Source organism: Equus quagga, chromosome 2 (assembly GCF_021613505.1).
Source record: "Equus quagga isolate Etosha38 chromosome 2, UCLA_HA_Equagga_1.0, whole genome shotgun sequence".
NCBI lineage: Eukaryota > Metazoa > Chordata > Mammalia > Perissodactyla > Equidae > Equus > Equus quagga.
In genome coordinates, this window is record NC_060268.1 from 134,255,927 (window position 1) to 134,280,250 (window position 24,324).

A 24,324-nucleotide genomic window follows, 5' to 3' on the forward strand; every position below is an offset into this window, starting at 1 on the left:
TACCATCCTACAGTCGGCATAACCTTTATGGAGCGAAGACTTTGCCCAGCTGTGGCTCCCTTTATGATTTTATGTTTCTAAAGTACCTAGAGTTCCCCAGTATCTCTGGAATGGCAAATGAGAAAATGTCCTGGAGACTCCCATACTTTCCTCTCACAGTTTAGAATTCAAGAGCTGAAACTTAATTTTATCCCTTAGGTGGAGCGGCTCACATTCAACATCACAGTAGTTGACTAGCAGAGCTTTCTCTCCCACCTCCACGTCCTTCCTTCCTGGCTGTTCTCCCTGCCTCCCTCTGCTTGTGTTTCCTCCTCTAGGAACCACTGAAAGTTTCTCTCAGTGTGAAGGACTACTCTGGGGTAAATCAATGAACCACGTTCCCAAAGGTCAACTGACAACTGATAGAACCTTTAACTCAATAATAATAAAATAAACAGCTGTTGCCCTCCATTGAGCACATCCTACCTGCCGGTACTTTATAGGAATTCTCTCTCTCAATCCTTTCAGCAAACTCAAAAGCACTCTTGTAGAAACTTGTAAAGCTCTTTTATTTTCCACTTCTAATGGTTGAGTACACAGGCTCAGAGAGTAAAACAATTTGCCTTAGGCCACACAGCCAGTAAGTGACAGAACTGAGACTTCAGCTAGGTCTGTCTGGTTCTAAATTCCAAATTTATAACTACCAAGCAACGGGGCCTCAATCCATCTTAACCTTTGAGTATGGGATGTTACAGCAAGGTTCCCCAGAATCTGGACTGGTTGCTAAATGAGCTACTGTGATGCTGACCATGAAGCTTAGAGAGCAGTACCACAAACATGGCAGCCGCTGTCTTCATTAAAGGCCAGACTTTCTGTGTTACTTATATGGAAGGATCTGTTTGTTACGCTTTTGACCTTTCATCAAGGCATAGAAAATAGCATTACCTTCATCTTCAGACTCAAAGTTCCCTGATTTTCTGCTGACTGCTATGTTTATTAAAAGTGCACATTTAACCCATTGGTATTAATTCATGAAAAAGCTGTTCATACATTATTAACCCTGAAATTTTATATGCTCCAAAGCTCCTTCAGATTGAATACTTATAATACTCTAGTCCTTATATGAGAGAATTCAGACATGTGATGTTCAGCAAGGAAGTTCAAATGCGGGCATTGATGACTGACAAAAGCACAAAAGACTATTTTTCAGATTCATGTTGCTCTAAGTTCTGGCTAGAATTTGTGAAAGGAAGCAACACACATAGGCATGAGAGAGGAAGAGAGAGAGAGAGAGAATGTATTCACATAGTATTTTGGCCTGTTTGAAAGCAGGAAGTACTAAAAATACTGTTTAAAAGCATGATCTCATGAGATTTCTACCCCACTTTAGCAGGACGAAATATTTGGTTTATACAGATAATCAAACATTGGAAGCTGGCACTAGGATCAGTCCAACAAAACCTGCAATTCTTCCATTGCGACTTGCAAACTTTATTTGCTGGAATGGGGGGCCAGAAATTACTCACCCTCCTGTGACAATTAGCTATTCAGAGACTACGTCTCTATGTGACTCAGATGTACTTCACTCAGAGTGATGGAGAAATGCAAGTCTGAATCACAGATTGCTAACAAAGCGATGCAGATGAATCTATTAAAGTATATCTCCTCACTGTTTTGTTTTTGACTTCCAATTGGCACTTTTTCTTGCCTTTCAGCTTTGAAACTTGAGAATAAAATGCCTCTGGAAACAAAGCAAAGCGAGCTGAAGTGTGTGTGTTATACAGAATACTGAGAGCGATCTTTGTGTCGTGCACAGCTACAGCTGTCACTGATTTTTCATCTACAGTAAGGTCAGCCAGACACAAAGACCCAAGACAACACATTCAGTAGCATCTTTGTTCTCGTCTCAGTCTGAAAGAGGTAACTCGTAGTGACTTCCAATTACAGTCATAGGGATTTTTCAGCACACCATTGGTTTGGATATTAATTGTTGGTTAGATGCGGGAGTTCTTTCAAGCTCCTCAAATGAAATACAAGTAGCTTTCATTAAAGATGTTAACCCAAAAGCTCCAGAGATAAATGACTTAACTCTCCATGCTGAAAACGGATAGGTTTACCTCCAAATTGTTTTGAGATAGTTATGAATTCAAAATGACTTTTAATCATAAAGAGTCTACTCTGTTATTCAGAGTTTGATCATATAAATTATTATTGAGATCCTTGGCTCTACCTAGCTTCTCTTCCTTGTAGCTTTCCCCATCCCTTTCCACATCAACTGGCTGGATACGACCAATCTTCTCATTAGGTTCCTAAGGAACAGTTAATAAACTGAGATTTAGGAATTGTTCAACCATCAATGCTTTCCATCTCGTTCTAATTATTTGTGACTATTAAGTTGTAAATTTTACACATCTTTTCTTTCTATTAATATTGACCATAACACAAGTGAAATTAAAAATTAGAGAGCTTTTCATCTTGGTCTTTGAATTTTGTGATTTCAAAGACATGAACTGGAAAGAATCTGCCTCTTTCTTGAAGCATTTTCCATGATAAGAATGTTTATTTTTGGTGATTAAACAAAATGGACAGTGCCAACCTAGTTGTTTCCGGTAGACGACTATCTTTTTTCTTTAATGTTGAACTTGAGCTTGAATGGAACTGTATCTCCTCCATTTTCTTCCTAAAATTTTGTTTTATGTTCTGTCTACTTCCAGAGGATTCAATTTTATAAAAAGTTCTAAGGGAAGAAATGGCACATCGTCGTACAGGGATCAATGCAAAACAGTATTTTTCTGTGTTCCTACTTACCTCTAGTACTTGTGTGGTTATGCACTGAATAGAAAGAGGTAACACAAGCCTGCCCATGCCTCAAAATCTATAATTAAGAACTGCCTCTGATAAGAGGGTTTCTTTGCTACTGACAAATAAATGTTAGTTTTAAAAGGAATATTACAGGAAGAGTGATAAAAAATAGGCAACAGGGCAAAAATTCTTCCCTCTCCTCTTCCTCATGGCAGAATACAGAGGGGTTTTTTTTTTTTGATAAGAACTTACAATGACTACACTGTTGCCTTGGCATGCAGATCAAAAGACTGACAGATTTAATTCATGTTTCTGTGCTATACAAACAATGGCATGTACGAGCCAATCTGTGCTGCTTTCAGCAAGTAATTGAAGGGAGCGCAAACACAGACTTTAAAAGATCAGTGGTGCCCAACTGAACTGTTCGACAAAAAGAGATCCGACAGCGCATATTCTTTTTACTGTTTTGTTGGGATTCCGCTCTGTTGCCCTCTGCCCTGCCCTTACTCTCCTGGAATTAATAGCGACTGATAGCCCACGCATTGTGTCAACAGAAATGGACACACACGCACTGTATATTAACTCACTTGCCTGCTGCTGGGTGAAGAGATAAGCTCCAAGAGTGCACAAGAAGAATCTGAAGACGTTTGGAAGTTAACCACAAGAAATCAATGTTTGCATAAGCTTCCATTACACAGGCAGCTTTTGCTCTGTAATGCGGATGGTCTCTGTAATAAGGTAATACATTCATCCACAAGTGCATAAAGGATGACCCTGCAGGATTTTGACATGACATTTTCTGCAGATCTAACTTGGTCGGAAACTATAGGCAGCATTTTTCTCCAGTAATTTGTGTACTTGATGTATTTTTTTTTTCAAATTGCATGGTGCCAGCAATTTGGTTTTTAAATACAATAGTCTTTTGAAAAGTACTGAAGAAAATGAATAGAAAATCACCAGCATCATAGCAAATTATCCTAGGTCAACACATAATGCCTTCATTTTCCAGATGTCTCAATTCAGGCAGCTACTTTGGGCATTTTTGTCGAAGGATGCTTATAAGTATTCCAAGTTTAATAATACATTTTCTGTTGTGTGTTACCGTAGGCTATCATCATTGTATGTGTATCTTCCACATTAAGGTTCCGAAAGAAATGGATTTAAAACAACGTACCCAGAGGCAACGCTTCTGCTTGAATGTTTCCAATAAATTCTTTGTTCAAAATCTTTGCCTTTACTTTAGGGTCGTGGATAATTTCTCATGATTCTGTTTCAATTAAACAATTATAATTGTTTTATACTAAAAGATTTTAAAATACAATTTTTAAGTTTTTTAATGCCCAGAGTTTAAACATTTGGCAGTTGTCTATGCCATAATAAATGCCATAATAATTAACTGACAAGTTGTTTTAAGAATATTAGATCTTTCTTATGACTGTCTTAAAAAGAGTTTTCTAAACAATGCTGGCTCACTGTAGAAAAAATTAGAAGTTTCAAATAAGCAAAAGCAACAAAAAGTATCTATCGTACTTTCATCCCAGAATAATTATTATCATTTGGATTCTATCCTTTCAAAATTTAAAACAAAATATTGTGTCCATTCTTTAGGAAGTAAATATGAACTTCGATCCATTAGTCATTGTGGATATATATCTTCTCCCACAGGGTTGTGTAGAGTGCTTGGTTTGATGTGTCTTTTTCTTTGTTTTTTGGTTTTTTTTGAGGAAGATTAGCTCTGAGCTAACTACTGCTGATCCTCCTCTTTTTGCTGAGGAAGACTGGCCCTGAGCTAACATCCATGCCCATCTTCCTCCACTTTATACATGGGACGCCTACCACAGCATGGCTTTCACGAAGCGGTGCCATGTCCACACCCGGGATCCGAGCCAGCGAACCCTGGGCCACCGAGAAACAGAATGTGTGTATTTAACCGCTGCGCCACTGGGCCGGCCCCTGATGTATCTTTTTCTTTATATTGACTTTTTTCTGTGGATTTCTTAGAATCTAGAGTTTCTGAGTAGCAAGGTACAGCCTATGCATGTCTGTTATAACACAGGTTAGGAAATGGTTAAATAATGTTACTAGGATCACATGGATTGGTTGGTGGCAGGGAGAGAAACTGACAAAGGGAATGATTGTTAAAATCTTGAACAGAAAGGTGAAATATTTGAAAACTATAGATGTAAGGGATAGCAAAAGAAATTGGGCATGTTTAGGCAGAGAAAGGGCTTGTGAGAAATTTGGTAACTATCTTTTTATTTGAATGGTTGCCTTCTGGAATTCTTCATGAGTACTGTCTTGGTCAGTTCGGGCTGCTATAACAAAAATACCGTAGACTGTGTGCCTTAACCAACAAATATTTATTTCTCACAATTCAGGAAGCAGAATTCAGAGATCAGAGTGCTGGCATGGTGGGGCTCTTGGTAAAGCCCCTCTTCCTGGTTTACAAAAGGCCATCTCATTGTACGCTTATTTAGTAGAAAGAGAGAAAGGAAGCAAGTTCTTCCTTGTCTCTTTTTATAAGGGCACTAATTCCATCATGATGACTCCACCCTCCTGACCTAATTACCTCCCAAAGGCCCCATCTCCAAATGCCATCACATTCTTAGGGATTAGAATTTCAACATATGAATTTTGGGGGGCACAAACATCCAGTCCATAGCAAGTGCTGTAGAAAAAAGAAAAATAAAACTGGGCTATGGGGTGGAGACTACCTCATAGGGGCCTTGGAATCCTATTGAAAAAGAAGGAATCAGCTACTAGAAATATTCCAGAGAGGTATCAGCTGTGTTTATACTACTGAACCCGTCATCACTGAAGGTCACCAAAGGATGCTGAATGGCTATTGGTCAGGGATGCTGGATAAGGGTAGCTACATGGGGAGAAATATTAGACTACCTAAGAAATCCTCCCTTCTCCAGGACCATATTTCCTTTATGCCAGGCAATCCAAAGGGCCCAACTCTTTAAGGATAAGATTGTAAGTATACATAATGTTGAAACCTAAATGGTATCTGAGAAAAACTAAGAATAAAAACAAAATCAGTTCTGGTTTGTACAGCTGTTTTGATAAAACTTCCAATTATCAAAATATCAGCAGCTCTTCTGCTATGCCAGATGTAAGTGATACTTTTAATTCTAGAATCATAGGCTCTGTAAACATCAGAGACACCAATAGGAATTGTCAGGGTTTTGACTTGGATGGTATAAATTCCATATCCCATCTCAGAAAAGGAAGCCATGAGGAAGCCTGAGGAAACAGGGAATTATGTGCAACACAGTTAATTAAGTGAACTGTGTTCCTTTCTTTCTGTGCAGAGTCAATCAGTTAGTCTGTATATGAAAGCATTGCAGTAATATAGTCTAGAAGCAAACGAACGTAAATCACCACTTTGGCAACAAACCAAACTGATAGGGAACAAAGCACAGAGATAATTCTTTGGTAGTAGAATAATAGCATAGCCCAAGATGACTTTATGTTATTCCAGAGACAGAACGAGGTTGAGCATTATTCCTAAATACTGCAATATCTGCAAAGGTGAGATGATCATTATAAATCAGGATGTTACAATGAGAAGAAAAGAGCTGTAGCTAGAGACAGATGCTCCAATTAGCACGATATCCATTTCCAAATTATTATGTTTTCAAATAAATTCTGACATGCAATCTCAGAACTATGGAAAATAATACTAAACCAGCCCAAGTAGAAACAGGAAGTAAACCTTGGCAGAACTGTATACCCTCAGCATACTACTAATAATTTATTCCATTGCTGAGAAGGGGGAGGTGGTGGCGAACAGAATGATTTTCAAAACCAGTCTAACTTGAGATGGTTTTCCCAAACTTCGAGTTACAAATTGAAACTGGCAAAGTCAGAAAAAAATCCTATAACTACTAAAGCAGAAGTTCAGCCAGATAGTTTAAATTGATCTATAAGGACTCTCATGTTCCAAAGTATCAAATACACCTGAAAAGTCTTACGAGATTAATTTTACCCTCTGGTACATAGTACGCATTATTACGCATCTCGGAAAATCTATACTGTTCCTATATGCAGACAAAACTGTTTTCTTTTCAGTAAGTCCATTCATGCTCTCCAGTTGGACATAGGCCAGTAAAACTGCTAACCCCATTCTCACCCTCTCCAAATCCCAAAATATATAAGCCAATTTTTGAGAGAGAAAGGGGACATGGTGATGCATATATTGACTTCAAAAAGCTGCTCTCTCGATAAAGTAGGAGAGAGAAGAGGAGTGGGGCAGTGTTTTCTCAAAGCATGATCCTATGTAAAAATTAGCTGTACTGCTTCCTACTAAAACAGTTATTTAGAACAATTCCAGCCCTAGAAAATAAGATTCTGCGGGGGTTAGACCTGCATTTTAAATAAGCTCACTAGGGATGTTAGTACATTGTCTTCTGAATATCACTGGTCCAGGTGGAAGTGTGAGGGTTCTGCTCTCCAGCATCCTCCGTAACCCCTAGAATTTGTGAGTATTGTAGAATCAGTATCAAGGAATGAATGCTGGAATAAAAAAAAAAAAAAAAAAACAAGGAGGATGAGATGAGGAAGAAAAACATGAAGAATGACAAGTTTGAAGATCAAATAATTTGAAGTCTGAATGTCTGAGTATAGACTAATGCATGACATATGTAGACATAAGCTATTGAAATCAAAAGCAATGGTTTGGGGATAGAGTGAGGGAAGGACATAAAATGGCTGTGTTCTGAAGCTGTCATTTATGTCAGCCTATTGCTTGTCAGTGGAAATAAGCTGAGCATCCCCTTTGTATAACACGGCGATGAATCTTGGAAATTCTTACAAGCACGTTGAAGTGCCATTTGAAACTCAGCTGAAGCTTTTCTGTGGGAGTTCAGTTTATACAGCTGTCGCCAATGTGATCCTAATGATGTTTTATGCCTGGCAATATTTGAAACCCTTTAGACGTATTATTTCAATTAATCTTTTCGACACTTCTCCAAGGTAGATGCTATTAATCTTCCTGTTTTCCAGATGAGAACACTGAGGCCCAGAAAAGCTGAACACTTAGCACAAGGTTTCAGTTACCCGACAGCAGAACCAGGCTTTAAACAGAGTACTAACTTAAGAACCTGTGCTTTAGACCAGGATGTTATTCTGCCTCAAACTTTGGGATCACATTATGCAGTTGGGGTCAGCAAACTTTTTCTGTAACAGGACAGACAGTAAATATTTTTAGGCTTTGTGGGCCATACAGTCTTTGCCATTATAGCATGAAAGCCATAGACAAACTGTAAATCAATGAGCATGGCTATGTTCCAATAAAAATTTATATGTAAAAACAAATGGCAGGCTGTGGTTTGCTGTTTTTATAGTACTTAAAAAATGTCCAGGGGCCAGCCCCATGGCCTAGTGGTTAAGTTAGGCGCATGCCACTTTGGTGGCCTGGGTTCAGTTCCCCGGGCGTGGACCTACACCACTTGTTGGTGGCCATGCTGTGGCAGTGACCCACATACAAATAGAGGAAAATTGGCACAGATGTTGCTCAGGGAAAATCTTCCTCAGCAAAAAAAAAACAAAAAAAACAAAAAAAAACCCGCCCTTCATGGGTGATGTAAAAGACTGACACATTTAATTTTAAGGGAAAGTTTTCTGTGAACAAAGATTTTTCATTCGCTTCTAGAGTATTTGAAAATTTTGGCCCCTTCTTGCTGCTAAGAGGCAAAAGGGCATGTGCTTAGAGGAGACTTCAGAAGTGATGATGAGTTTGAAGTGTTCACATTGTCTCATCTAGTTGCTCCTGTGATCAGAAACAGGGTTTATGAAACAGCCAGCTGGGCTCAAGGGGTGGGGCTTTCTAGAAGCGGAACAGATTTTGCACTTGGAGAATGTATCTCACCTGGGAAAATATCACACCTGTGATCCAGGCTTCTTTATCTCCATACTTTAATCCAGCAAGGTCTCTAAATCAGACAAAATCAATGGTTCTGAGCACTAAAATGGTGTGTGCGCTGTAAGCTTGTTTGCTTTGCAATCCCGTATCCCAACTGAACATTGCTTGAAAATATTTGCTTCCTTTTTCATCAAAATGAAGAGACCTTTTCAGTCTAAACTTTTTCAGATGGCCCGTTAATGAGCAACTTACAAATGATAAATATTATTGATAGTGGCTTTCAGAAATTCTCTGACCTCTCTAGAATTTTGTTTCTGTCCAACTGTGAATTGGGACTATGACAGCTGCCATACTCCACAGAACTGAAAAGATTGAATAGGGAAATAGATGCCAAAAAGCCTTGATAAGTTCAGAGGGATAATAACTCTTCTTGGTAAGAATATTGTTGAAAACTTTTGAGGTCAGGTAATTACACCCAATCCCTATGTGTGTATGTGGGCTTGGTACATGGATGGCAGCAAAGTGGGATTCTCACTATAAAATAGCACTAGACAATAGTTTCAACAGTTCATTTAAAAGTTCATTCGTTAGAGTCATTATAGAACATTCTGGAACTGTTTGAGGGTGAATCCATTTGTACTGTAACAGGGGAGTGAAGGCCTTCAGGCACACTGTGATGAAATATGGCAAGAGTGGATATTCACTTTGAATCCAAATGCCTCACAGTGATACTACCACTTTTTTTTAAATGCAAATAGTTATCCACGTTTTAAGAAAAACGGTAAAAAAAGGAGTAAGTTAGTTGTCATTCTAAGAAAACTGGAAGAAGCCGAGCTGTCCTCTCATAAAAGGAGTTGGCAGAGAGAGAGAATGACCCCTTTACCTTGATTTTTACAGGCTTTGCTTTTGGAATTTAGCATTTGTGTGGACAACGGCATGGATTGCTTTAGTGACCAGCAAATACTTAGTGATCCTGGGGAGACTGACATCCACATAAAGGAAACAAACCAGATGAGGTCCACATCACTCCTCGAGGTGTCCACAAATTAGGTTCATAGCTAAGCAACTTGAGGAGTATTTACTTACTTGAGTTTCAAGCTTTTGTTTTTTGGAGGAGGAGTTTGGGTTGACTAAGGTGAAATAAACGCCATCAGGAATAACACAAAGTGGATATGACCATGGTTGTTCAATAACAAACCTACTAAAATGTTCTGAATAATCTAAAATTTCTAATTTTTATTATAAATACTCTATTTATTAAGCACTTACTCTGTCAGTAACTGTGATAATGGCATCACATGAACTATTTCATTTATCTCACTCCATCTCTGTGAAGTAGGCGACTTTATTTTCCATATTTTTTACAGATGAAGAAAATGGCCAGAGGCACACAGCTCGTAAGTGGGATTTTAACCCAGATCTGTGTGTTGCCAAAACCCATAGTACTTAATCCTAGTTAGAAAAACAATACAGGGATAGCTGAGAACTGAGCTTGGCGAATACAGAATTGTATCTAAGGGAATAGACCTCATGAGTAACTTTGATGACACAATTAAAGGGAGAGGGGAAGACAATATTTTTCTTTTCTTTGGAGAGGGAACGCAAGAGGTCACAGGGGAAGACATCTTCCCAACTGAGGTCCCCAAACCACTGTAAATGTCCCCTCCTCAGAACTTCTTTTGCCACTCAATCAAAAGGAACACCTGCACATTGTTTTTTCTCTCAGCATTTTGTTCATCTCCATCATGTGACCCATCAGAATTCAAAATTTTTCGTTTACATGTATGTTTGTTCAACGTATTTTGCTCGCTACTCTGTGAGCTCCATGAGTCTGGTTCCCAGTAGACTTTATTGTCATTGTATCCCCAGCACCTCATAGTTCCAGGCACAGAGTAAGCACACAAAACCCAATAGTAATAGTAACCTTTATTGAGCGCTTACTGTGTGCTAGGCGCTCTTCCAAACACTTTACATGTGTTTTCTCAATTAACCCTCACCATGACTCTGCTCACATTAGACTCAGAGGGAGGAGGCAACTATGCTCTGTGTGGGTTCTTTCACCCATCGTGGGTTCTTTTCATTCCCTGTCCTGCAGCTCCACTGCCTGCCATTTAAATGTGTTTTTTCCACTAAGTCCACCCCAAAATTGTTGTTTATTTATTCTTGATTTCTTGCTTACTATATCTGTATATTTTTATAAAATATGTAATGTATTAGATATAGTACACATACACAGAGGGATTTATCCTTCCTCTTGTGAAACTGGGCTATTTTTCCTGTTGGACAAATCTCAGATAATACCAGCCACGAAGCGGAATTAAAATCACTTTTATATGCCAGCTAAAAGAGGGAGAAAATGGCTCAGCTTCTGAAAAAGGATAACATCTAGAAGAGAAATGAATAAAGTCTATTTAATATACATATATTGAGTTTCTGGTTTATTTATATCCCAGTGCTTGTGAAGAATAGAAGTGAAATTCAAGACCCAGTCTCACTATTGAGTTTACAAGTTTTAAAGTTGTGGAGGGATGGGCATTTTTGAGAAAAATCTTTTGGGCAGCTGAGTCACGTGTCCCTTGAGACTTGCATAAGGTTCTTGACTTACACCTTAAGTCAGCTGGCTGGTAAAAGGGATGTGCAAGGAACCATAGTGCATCTCTTGGTAAATATGTGCCCTAACAACTACCCAGTATACATATGGATGGGAAAAAGACCTTTGATGACTAACAGCAAATGTTTAATATAACCTTACGTTATCTTAGAATTAAATGGGAAAATAGGAGCTGAACAAGATTCTAAGATAGAAGATCCAGGAATGGATAAGAAGAGTGGCAAAAATCAACTAAACATTAGATAAAGCTGTACTAGTTCAAGTATAGAAGATGAAATTATTAATAGAGTCTTGTACGTAGTAAATACTCCATAAACATTTGTTTTGACTTATTTGATTTCATGAGTGCTTATGAGAAGAAATGGCCTCCCTCTCCACTCACATGTCAGTACAAGTCTTTCACTCAAGCAGAAGGAGAGATTAGCTGTTTATTTTTAATCATCCTTGAGAACAAGGCTCATGCAAGAGATTGCTTTATTCTCTTATCTTCCTGCACCATCCCACACTTTGACCATCATAAATCATTCTCTCTCCTTTCCTCTGTTCTCTGCCCAAGGGACCTGTGACTTCCATTCTTAGACACGTCTATGCCATATGGGTAAAAGAACAAAGTGAGGAGTCATTTCCTTTATCTGTTTTTGTAAACAGCCCAGGAAAATGAGACCGGATCTAGGGAAGTTTATACAGGAAAATGGATGACGTATATGAGTGGGGGGCTAAGGCATGGAGCATGACTAAAGGAGATTAGAGGTATCACCTTAGGGGAGCGCTTAAAGGGAGAGTCTTGTTATTAACAGATAATGGAATTTGTTTAAGATTTAAATTAGTCTGCTTTGCTTTTCACTTATTTAAAGAGAACCAATCAAAGGCATAATCAAGAGCCTGTAAAAGGGTCAAAATAAGAGTTAAAATCGTCCCCACTGAAAATGTTTGGTGGTCCTTGGTAGATACTATGCCACAAAGATATTCCATATCAGGTTTCTGACATGCCGAGAAGGGGGAACCCCTGCTATGGGCTTGCACACAAGAGCTGATCTCTCTGTCTTCCCAAGATGGAAATCTGGAATGGTAGCTTTTGGAGGAGTTTGATTTATTGGAATGTGCGTTGGACAAGAGGTATATCTTTGATCACTAGTTTCCAAATTACCTGAGCAGGTCTGTAGAGATTCAATTGCTCAGGTTGACTGCAGAACAAATAGAAAAGTAGGCAGGTGATCATAGCCTTCGTAGGACCATGAATCTGAACATCTGCCCTAAGGCACTCGCCACCACTCTGCACCTTAAGATGGATGGAGGAAAGGCGATAGAGTGACTGCAAGGAGAAGATCTCTCAGAAGGAATCATTTACCTGCTTTACTTCCTTGGTAGCTGTGATCTCAGGCTATTCTAGATTATCTAGAATAAGGTGTTTTCTCAGTCTGTCTTTTCCTTTCCCTCTTTCTTTCTTTTATTTTCTCCCTACCCACTCCAGAAGAGTTCTGAAGCCTCCACAATTCTATAATATGTATCTATGTATTTCTCTCCATTCCTCCCTATTGCCTCCCTCTCCCTCTTTATGGGCTAGCAACTTTTAAGATTTGTGCATATTTGGCATGTTTAAGCTTGTAGTGAAATATTTGACTCTTTTTGGAAATTGAACAGGGCCTAAAAGATATATAACAAATACTTTTGAAAGGGTTATAAAAATCTGAGACTAAGCAGATTCATAAATTAGGCATCTGCCAATATTGTAATTTTATTTTGGTGGACAGCTGTTGGAACAAGATGTTTTCTTGAGTAGTTGGATCGTTTACTAGCCTGGGAAAGGAAATACTATTTCTTGGGGTGGGGACAGTATTTTGCAATTACTTTAGAATCACTCTGTTCCTAATCAGGGAGAAAGGGTTGAGCTTACTTTTATTAAGGAAAAACCACACACATTAAAATATAATTATTCCAATGCAAACCCAAGTTCTTCCCTTCCCTGGTAAACAGCAGGAAGGGTTGAGAAATTCTTCCCTTGACTCTGAAATATTTTCTAGAGCATGTGGCAGGGACCTCAGTAATTTCAGAATGTTGGAACTAAAGGGACATAAGAGGCCCAGGGAGAGCACAGAGGCTCTGAGAGCCTGGATGCCTTGCTGGTGGCACACTACCAAGGATGTCATGCTCTGAATGGCAAGGGGCCTGGATCTGAAGTGTGGCCTGGGATGGAGTTCAGCTATCACTCGTGCTGAGCTCTTACATGAGCAATTTACTCTCTCTGAGCCTCTGTTTCTTCCTGTGCCAAACCGGAGTTTCTAGCAAGGTTCTGGTGAGGATGAGAAAAGAGCCATGTAAATTTTAAAGTACTGTGCCCATAAGAAGTATGCAGATGGGAACATATATGAAGTAATTGGATGGGAATGTCTAACCTAGTTCTCTTTTTCATTTTTTTCCAAAGTGAAATATTCAGTGAGGATCTGCTGGATTCACTGCTGGAGTTATTAATCCTTTTAGAGTTATGGACTTCTGTGAGAACTTGATTCAAACAATAGACTCTCACCACAGAGAAATAGTCTTGTGTGTGTGCACGTGTGAACACACACACACACACACACATTTTGCATGCATATATAACTTTGCGTCCTGCCTGCCTCTGTCAATTCCAGTGTGGCATAGTGAAGAGAGCATGCACTCTAGAAACTGATAGACCTGGGTTCAAATTCTAGCCCCGCTACTTGCCAAGTCCTTGACTTTTACTACATTACTTTACATCTTTGAACTTCAATTTAGTTTCTTCAACTCTAATACAGATACAATACCCACGTCATATATCTTGGTATATGGCGGGCTTGTGCATTGGGTTCTCAGTAATGGTAGGAATGGTAGTTATTATCACTGTTTTTATTATGGTTGTGTTTTCACATAGCCCTGACTGGGTACATGCCTCAAAAGATTCAGCTGTTGTGGGATTTTGGGTGATGTATGGATAAAAATGGCCCCAGAGAGATTTTCAATATTGTCAAATTAGAGCAAAGAAAATTTCAGCAAATATTTAAACCCCACCAGTAAAAATGTTCCCATCTAATTTGGGAACATTTAGTAGCCATAACCACTAAAAATATTTTTACTGGAAAGAGTAGATAAAAATGTTGAACAGACTGCCAAATGCAGCTGTAAATCTAATTTAATATTTTTAAGACAGAACTCTAGTCTGGGTAATGCCTATCATTTAGACTTTCACAAAGATATAAACTTGCATTATATTTAGGATAAAACACTATGAAGTCAATTAGTCCAATTAGTTATATTGATGGGATATTTCACCTTCCTGGTTTTGTCAGTTTCCTTGACTTCAGTATCTTTTCATTTTTCCCTATTTTGAACATACTCTGGTTTATAGTAACCACTCTTTTCTTATGGGCCATTTTTGTCTTGTTTTTTCTTTTAAATGATTTCTTTTCTCAAGGCTCTGATGTTAGTCAGTGTAACATCTAACATAATTTGGATTCCCCTTTTGCATTTGGTTTTTAACAATCACATCCAGATGTTGTTTGCGTTATAGCCTGATTTCTATTCAATAAAGTTTGGGTATTTCAGAATATTTTACTATCAAAAGCTTCTTTCACATTCCTTTCAGTTCACAGTGATTTAGATTTTCCCATAATCTATTTGGTTCCAAAATACCGTCATAGCCCTGAAGGGGACATCAGAGGTCACGTAGTCCAATCCCCTGTGTTAGAGATAAGCAAACTGAACCCTTGAGAGACTTTGTGACCAATCCTAGTAATATACCTAGTATTTGGCAATTCTAGGAAGAAAACATGGATCTCATTTCCCCCAGGCCACTCCAAGCTCAAATACTATGTGGTTGACCACTAAAATATTTTTGAACTGTTTAAAAAATCATTCTCTCATTTATTATTCTAAATTCAGCCAAGAAAGATGTTTAGAAATCCCTAAAAATGACTGCAAATTAAAGATGTTGTATTGTGACTTTTTAAAAAATAGGCAACTTTTAAAGCAAATCATTACGCTTATGCTTCTGAATTTGAAACAAACTTGTACTTCTTCAACTTCTGTATTCTTTGAACATTTTAAACAAAGAGGTCAGTTTTTAAGAAATGAGTGTTCTCTCTTTAAGTAGTTTCTGAAAAGTAAAGTCTGAAAATGAAGAGAAGTGAAGTCATCAGGAGATCAAATGTCATTTAAGGGCATGTGTAGAACTGTAATTTTTTTTCACTAGAAAAAGAAAGGGTTAAAATTTAATTCACGTGGAAAGGGAAAACCAAGAAAATTAAACCTTCTGTTAAACAAGACCAAAAAGAATATAATTTAGAAAATGTGCACTGTAAATGCTAGTGCATAAAAATGCCTCCATTTTAATCACAATCCACTTTTGATTTAACTGGATTTGAAATGAGGAATGCCAAGGCAAGTTTAAAGTCTTTTTTTTTTTTTAATGGGATATCTGCCAACCACTAGCAATTGAGTAATTATTTTCCCCACAGGATACTCTGGGCTCATTGGAATGTGGCTTAAGATAATAATCAGATTCAAAGAAACTCATGCCGATGTAACGTGGAATTTGGTCAGGATGCTCTTTTCAGTAACATACTAAACTGTACTCAGAGAAACATGTTCCAATTCTGTTTAACAGGATGCACTATGTATCCTCAGTGGGATGAGGACAGGCTTCCTTCCAGCCACCAGCTCAAAAACTCCCACAAGACTTCCATGTATAGGCTCAGAAGACTAATTTAATCATTTATCCATCATCTTCAGTAATGAACTTTTGAGCACCCACCATATGAGGTATGGTACTCGATGCTGAGGACAGAAGCTGATTCTGTTTAAATCAGTTATCCCCAACTGTATTTAGTACAGCACTATCTTTTTTTGAGAAAATGGAAATCTATGTAAAAGCCAGTAATGACAGCTAACATTTAGACATACCATTTGCAAACACTGTATTAAACACTTTATATATATTATCCATATTATTTCATTTAGTCCCCACGAGAACCCTACAAGTAGGCACTATTATGTGCCCTTTTTCAGAAGGGGCAATGAGGATGAGAAAGGTTGGCTAAGGTGTTCCAGATCCTGTAGCTAGTATACGGTAAAGCTGAACTTCAAATGCAGTCTGATTTTAGACCTGACACTTTCAACTCTGTGACACAACAGTGTGTCTAGAGGGCCTCAACAATTATTTCCCATGATGGGCCAGTTTAGTTGATCCTAAGTTTTAATGTGAAAATTGAATTGTTTATATCCATTCTTGGAATCATCTTGATTCCAAGCAAATTTTAATGTATCTAAGATTTAGTGACTTTTAGGCATATTTTATTACATCTGAGCTAACTTCAGCATCCAGGATTGTGACAACTAATTTGTAATTCAAGTTCTGTGATTTTTCTGCAAAAAGACTTGAATGCTAAGGGGTCACCAAAAGATCCGGGAAGCTGAAGGCAGAGGTGTGGTTCATAGAATAGCATTCAAAGGTCCTCATCTCATGATAGAGGATAGTTTTTAACATAAGGGGACAATGAAATTTCTAGGGGGTTATGTACATTGAACTTGTTCCATGTGTCTTTGCCATGGATACGCAGTATACTCTGAAGAACTGGAAAGACTTGGAGCACTGGAGTTATGAAGCACGGATCTCTGGTTTGCTCAACCAAAACCACAGACTCCTCCAATATCACAAAACTTCAACTCATTGAACACACATAATGAGGCAAAACTTTAGGAATTGGGTGGCATTAAAGTTCTGCGATATCCAATATATGGTTCAGGCCTGGTACCGTTGGTCTGAACCACAGCTTGTTTTGGACCATACACATTTTCAAACTAACAGGAGTTTGAGAAATTTGAAAAAATTGAACTAGTCTCTTATTAGTTTCTTAACCTCTAAATTGAAGGATTGGTACTAGTATGAGATTGGGTTGTTTGCAGAAAGACAGGTCACAGTTATCAGAAATGATAGGCTGTATGATCTTGCCTGCTGGCTGTTTTTATTATCTAATGAGCAGCATATATATGGAAAACAACTTTTGGGGTAACATAGTATATCTTCAGTCTTGGAGATTCACCTTTTATCTTCACATAGTAAAGACACTGGAAAGCTTACAGTCTTGTTTAACAGTGTTTCTCAAGCTTATTTGACCACAAAATACTATTTTTCAGTAATCGTTATTGACATGGAACTAGTACTCTGTGGAAGATGGAAGTGCTCACATGGGAACAGCCACTGTCGCACAGAATGTCTCCTTTCCCCAGATCCCCATTGGTTTCTTTTTGTTTTCTAATTTCTTTATTCTGAAAAATTTCAAACATACATAGGAAGGTAATGAGTCCCATATACCTATCACTTTGGTATAACAATGATTTAGATTTTGCCATATTGCTTCCCCTATTTTTTGAGGTGATTTAAAGCAAATCCCAAACGTCATAGTGTTTTATCTTTAAATACTTTCGTATGCTATTATAGAAAGGAAAGAAATTTCCTTCACATCCACCATGCCATTATCCTCTTTAACAAAATTAATACTACTTCTTTAATGATGTCTAACACACAGTTGATGTTCAAATTTTCTAAATTGTTCCCCATATGTCTTCTTCATTAAGTGTACAATTCAATGGCTGTGAGTATATCCATAGAGTTGTGCATCCATCATCAGAATCAATTTTAGAACATTTTCATTACCCCTAAAAGAAAACGCTTCTCCCCTTAGCTATTGCCCCCCAATCCCCGCATCCTCCTCAGCCTTAGGTAACCACTAGTGTACTTTCTGTTTCTAGAGATTTACCTACTCTGGTATTCAGACAAATGGAATCATACAATGTGTGGTCCTTTGAATCTGGCTTCTTTCACTTGGCATAATGTTTTCAAGGTTCATCCATGTTGTAATGTGTATTGGTACTCCATTTTTTTTATAGCCAAATAATATTCCATTGCATGGATATACTGCATATTATTTATTCATTTGCCAGTTGAGGCACATTCAAGTAGTTTCCACTTTTTTGTAATTTGTTTTTTACAAAGAACGTTTTTTATTATGAAAAATTTCAAATGTATGCAAAAAGAGAGAGAATAATACAATAAACTCCCAAGTAGCATCTCAAAGTTTCACATTATCAACCTTTGACCCATCTGGTTTCATCCATAGTTCAGCACTCCCTTGCTCTCTAGATTATTTGAAGCAAATTCCAGACATTATATCATTTCATCAATAAATACTTTAATTTGTATTTATAAATGGTAAGAACTTGTTTAAAAAAATCACATCACCATTATCACACCTAAAAAATACACAATAATTCCTCAACACTATCAAATATATATCGAATGGTTCACTGATATCTTAACGTTCACCAGGATGCTTGTCTTCATATGTTAGATTTGATTTACCTGGTGGATATTGAAATTGTGAAAGCCAGTTTATTTATATATAGGATCATTTAATGTGCTAGAGGTAAATGCTTCTTCTTTCTTTGGAATTGCAAAGCGTGAAGATTTTCCATGGTGAAAGCTATCACATGCAGAATTTTCCCCCGCCTGTCACTCCTGGGTCTCCCAAATGCTCTTCCTCAGGTTAGAGGTTCACAAGCCTAGAACTTAGAGAGAGATCAGAATACTGAGATCTGACAGGGGCAAGTTGGGCCAAGACTCCACCTATTAGAGTGCTGTGATATCGATCTGGGCAGAAGCAATGATCTGCCAGCCAGGAATCCTTTCTATACAACCAGGTCATACAGTATAGTCTGGGCTAAGGCAATAGCCATGAAGGTGAAAGCAGTACTACCGGCTGAGATGAGGGAAATAAATGACAAAAAGGCTCCAAGTAGGATATAATCTGCCCTTTCAGGTAAAATATCTGGGACTCATTGATTTTATCAATGTCTACTTACATTAATATTTTTTTCTATCTTCCCTTCCTGGAGAAAAATTGTACTATTTGTCATTGAACTTAGTCTTTAAAATATTCTAAAGGCCTTTAAAATTCTTTAGACACACAAAAAGCTGTGTTTATTTAACCTATGCAAATAAAAGAACTACTTTTCTCCTCCTATTTCTATTGAATGGTTATCGTTTTTGAGAATGTGCATTTTGTCCCACAATAGAGCAAGGAACTTAACTGGTGGCAAATTTAGCAAATGGTGTGTGTATGTGTTATCAAAATTAGTGTTTTCATCTTGCAATTTTGGAACATTGATGTGTACAGTGTTAAAGTGAATGCTGAAGATGGGACAAGTATGACACTGACTGGGTGGGGACTATCAGCCACTAATTAATTAGGAGAATTTTGATCTAGAGCAGTGGTTCTTAAGCTTGTGTCCTTCAGTAAATTTTAAGAACATTTGAAAACCTTTGAAGTAGCATTTACACATTTGTGTGTTTGTGTGGACTTAGAGTTTTTTTTTTGAAGGTCCATAGCTTTCGAGAATTTCTCTAAGGAGTCTGTGACCCTTCTCCTACAGAAAGTTACAAACCAGTGACTTGAGGGTTTGACAAGAAGAGGCAATGAAGTCCTTTGAAATGTTATTTTTCGATGTCTTCTTATCTGACCATAAACTTAAAAAGCCAAGCATAGATCAATATTTGTTGAACGAATGAAAGAATGAATGAATGAATATGTGAACGAAGAGCTGCTTCTCTTATTTTACTCAAGTCTGAGATTTGGGCCAACTCAAGTAGCGATTATTTATTGATTGCTCCATTGAAGGCCCCAGTAACACCGTAAGTGTTCAACAGGAGGCACAGGTGTAGGGAGAAGACTATATGTTCCATATGAGACTTGGCACTTCCAGGGGTCACATGTCCCTCTAGACCATTACTAATGTGGCAGTGCTTAATAGTAGATTTAAGTGATAGATTTAAGAGTCACCTTTAAGGATGCAGTTGTGTGGCTCGTATCTGTAGCTGAGAAAAACACTGGAGATAATTTAAATTCACATTAAAAAAAAGATGTGTTTGGTATGCTGACTACAGCTTGGACCCATCCATCCTCTTTTCATGAAACTTCTTAGAGAGATGAACCATTGCAAATGAAAAGTATTTTGTGATGTAACAAGCTGTTATTTAGAGAAACTCAGAACAGAGTCAAATTCTGGAGTTAGCAGTTCCTTTGAGATTGTCGCTATTTGAGTAATTCTTTTTTGTTAATTTTGGCTTCTTAACTCATTAGGAGGAAAGAAATTTCTATCCCCCAAGAATAACATGTGATACCATTAAAGACAGGAGAATATAGATAATATCAAGAGACTAACGCTGGCCATCTCAGGGGACTGACTGGACTTTTCACATTAACACTGAAAACGTATTTGAACCTTAATCCCTTCCTCTCTTACCAATAACAGTTGTGCTGTCCAGCTTCTGGATGAAGCTGTTTACCCAGTCACAGAGGTACTATGGTTTCCAACACCATCCTAAGAGAACATGTAACTGCAAATTAGAGCAGGAAGTGAAGACTGTCCTGCCTAATTCAAACTAGAGGGTAGTTTCCCTTAGCTAGAAGCTCAGCATCAAGTCAGAATACTTATAAGACAAGTGACCTGGCATTCTTAAAGACTCTTCTGGGTGGCAAGATAGATCTGCATCTTATTTGAAAAAGGCAGTGTAAAACAAGGGAATAATCTTTCTTGAGTGCCCGCCTCAATTAGCATTTTGGAACCAAGAGAAGGAAAATTCATTTAAAATAGATTATCTGATGACAAGGAGTCAGACTTATGAAAAGAATATTTAAGCTTTCTACCAATGAAAGGAAGAATAAAACACATTTTTTACTGTAGCATAATCTTTGTGAAATTAAACATGTGGAACGATTATACTCCAAACATGTCAAGAAGCCCTGTAATAACAATGACGTCATAAATGGAAAAGACACAAAAAACATGATCTCATCAAAGAAGATCTATACATATATAGCCAATATTATATATATATATATACATAATAACACATATATATGCACTCACATACTTTGGAAATTTTTGTGCCTAAGCTAATGAATGTATTATCTTATCATATGGATAAGTAGGGTTAATACTAAGGAAATATCAGTTCCATATTACTCCTGAATGAAATCAAGGTAAAATATTTAGTTTAGCTATTCTATGGACTTCTCAGATGACCAATAGATGTCTTGATTAAAATGATGACAAAATATTACCTTAATGCATTTTAGTGAAATTCAGATTCGGCATTTTCATTTGAAACTAACTTCAGCTCCCTAAAATTCTGTTTTCTGCTTATATTTATATCTGTCTTCATAAATGCAACTGCCCAGAGGAAGTATAATAGACATAGAAATCAAGCCAAGTATTGTTCGTTTGAAAAACATTTGACTAGGAGTTAGGCATCCTAGGTATTTATTCTTCCTCTACGGCTAAACTAGCTGTGACCTTGGCCAGGCAGCTTAATCTCTTTGAACTTGGATTGACAGAGCTATACAATGAATTGGTTGGATTAGATTTTAAAGTATGCTTTTGGTCCTAATAAAAATAAAATTCTAAATTGCTGTGTGAATTAAATCGACATTGCCAATCTGGCTAATTCTGAGCCTCTTGCCCCTTTAAAATGGAGACTAGTTTATGTGAATTATACAAAGAATTGATTCATCTCTTCTACTTTCCATTTGCCTTTGAACGCACAGTCTCAGATTTTTCGACTGTATGGTGGCATTGTGGGCTTATTTATTTTTCCACAGACCTTTTACTCTGATTATTTGATAAGAAACAATATTTTTTTTTCCAAAGGTATTGAATTATTCCCTTGGTTTGTATTAGGGTAGATAAGCCCTTTGAGTTTTTAAATGAGTTTACATTTTCATTCCATCTCTTTGATTCTAGTTTGAAGGGATTCTATTTTGGCTATTTTATCTCTCTGCCCCTAGGAAAGCCAGACTTTAAGTTATCCCCAAGGTATCACTGGCAGCATTCCACACCATCTGTAATGTATAAATATATTCAGTTATTCAGTATATTCCAACTTAGCTAGAGCTAGTAATTTTATATTATTGGAGTCTTTGAGGAGAAAGGCATTCATTCTCTACTGATTTATTCCTTACTGTTAGTCTTGAACTTTTGATTCAGCTGACAAGTAATCTAATACAGAAACAAAACCCTAAAATTTTTCACAATGAGTTAAGTAACAGAAAGTTCTGGAGCCCATTCATTGTCTTTATTGCAGTTGACTGCCTGAATACATTTGAGCACCCTTGGCAGATTCCAAATTTGAATTTAGGAGACTTAGGCAGGTCAAATCATTCTCAATAAAGGGGGCTTGTCTTGGATCTCCTCGCTTGATAGAGCCTTTTGTTCACCTTCCTGACATGGGATCACATTAGTTTCTTTGACTATTTCTTCTCTATTTAAAAATTGCTCTTTTCTTTTTTTTTTTAATCACTGTAATGAAAGAAAACAAACTTTCCTGCAACCAGTGTATGGTTCCAAAAATTTGTTTTGTAAATTTAAATATTGATTATGATTTTTTGGGCTTTCATACATGCACAGACAGCTCCACCTACATGAGAGCATGTAAATACAGAAATGCTTGATTGTTATAGATGACCGCTTGTAAGTAGGAGTTCTTAGCCAGGGGAGAAGTATAACGGAGAACGAGCTTGTAAAAAGCATCAGAGATGGTAAGACAGACCAGAGTTTAATACCAGCTCTCCCATTACTAGTTACATGATCTTGAGAATGTCTTAACCTTTTTTAGCATCAGTTTTTGTCATCTGCAAAGTGGGACACCTGTTGTAAAGACTAAATTATCTTAACCCATAAAATTTACTGTGCAAAGTAGGCTTTCAATATTTAGAAGTTATAATTTTTAAGAACTTCTTGTGTATTTAACACTGTGCTTGCCTTCAGATAGGATGCAGAAAACTCATAAGGTATGACTGTTCTCAGGGGTTTATAATTTAGTTGAAGTTTAAAGTTCACTTAGCTAAATTGTAGCAGGATTTATATACCATTCAGTCATTCTTTCACTCATTTATTAACTCATTCATTCAACAATGCTTCTTACCTGCCAAATTTTATCCTCAGGGTCTGGGGGTAAATCAATGAGCAGAAGTACGTAGCTAAAATCTGTGGAAATTTATATTTATAACTGACTTTTTTTCCCACCTAAACATAGCACAATTGTTATATTAGAATGGTTATGAAGACACTCTGGCTTCACACAGCCTTCATTTAAATCTCAACTCCATCATGAACTATCCGGGTAATTCTGGGGAAGTTATTTTTAACCGCTTTAAGCCTCAATGTTTTCATCTGTGGAATGAGATAATAATCATATATACATTGATGTGAAGAGTAAATGAGTTGGTATACATAAAATACATAGGAAAATTCCTGCCATATAGTAAGACATGAAGGACCAATAAAATGTTAGCTTTATTGTTATTGTTATTATTATGCACTATTTTCCAGGTATCAGATTCTTAATTTTCCTTTAGGGAACAACATCTCCATTCTCAGCCCAGGTTTTGGGCTTCGTGTGGCCTTGTGACTTAAGATAATTAGGCATAGTTCATTTTCCTTAGTCGCGGTGATTGGCTGAGTTAGGACAAAAGCAAGTCAATCAAGTTCAGAGTCTTTCTAGGGCTTTTGAGATGCGTGTTCTCTTTTCTAACAGAATTGAACCTGAGTTGACGTAGCCCTAGAATTCCTGGCAACCTTCTTGTCACTATTCAGAGCCAGTTAATGAAACCATCATGGAAGAAAGCAGTACGAGAAGTTGGAGAGAAACCAGAGACTAATGATAACATATAAGCCTCTAGATCAAACAATGCCAAAGACATTACTCCTGAACTTTTCAGTTTTATGTGCCAACAAATTACAATTCCCCTATCCTATTTTCTTTTTAGTGTTTGACTAAGTTAGCAGGAGTTGGTTTCTGTTGCTTGCAAGTAAAACAGCCTAACTGGTAAGCAACTTGATTGCTTAGAGATTGACGCATATTTCTCATTATGAAATCTCTATCTTTCCTTTCTTTTCCTTCCATCCAATATAGTGGTCTCATGCTACTTTATTCACATTTCCAGAAGTTTCCCTTTTGGGCAGAAGCCTGTGATTGCCTTTTCTAGGACTA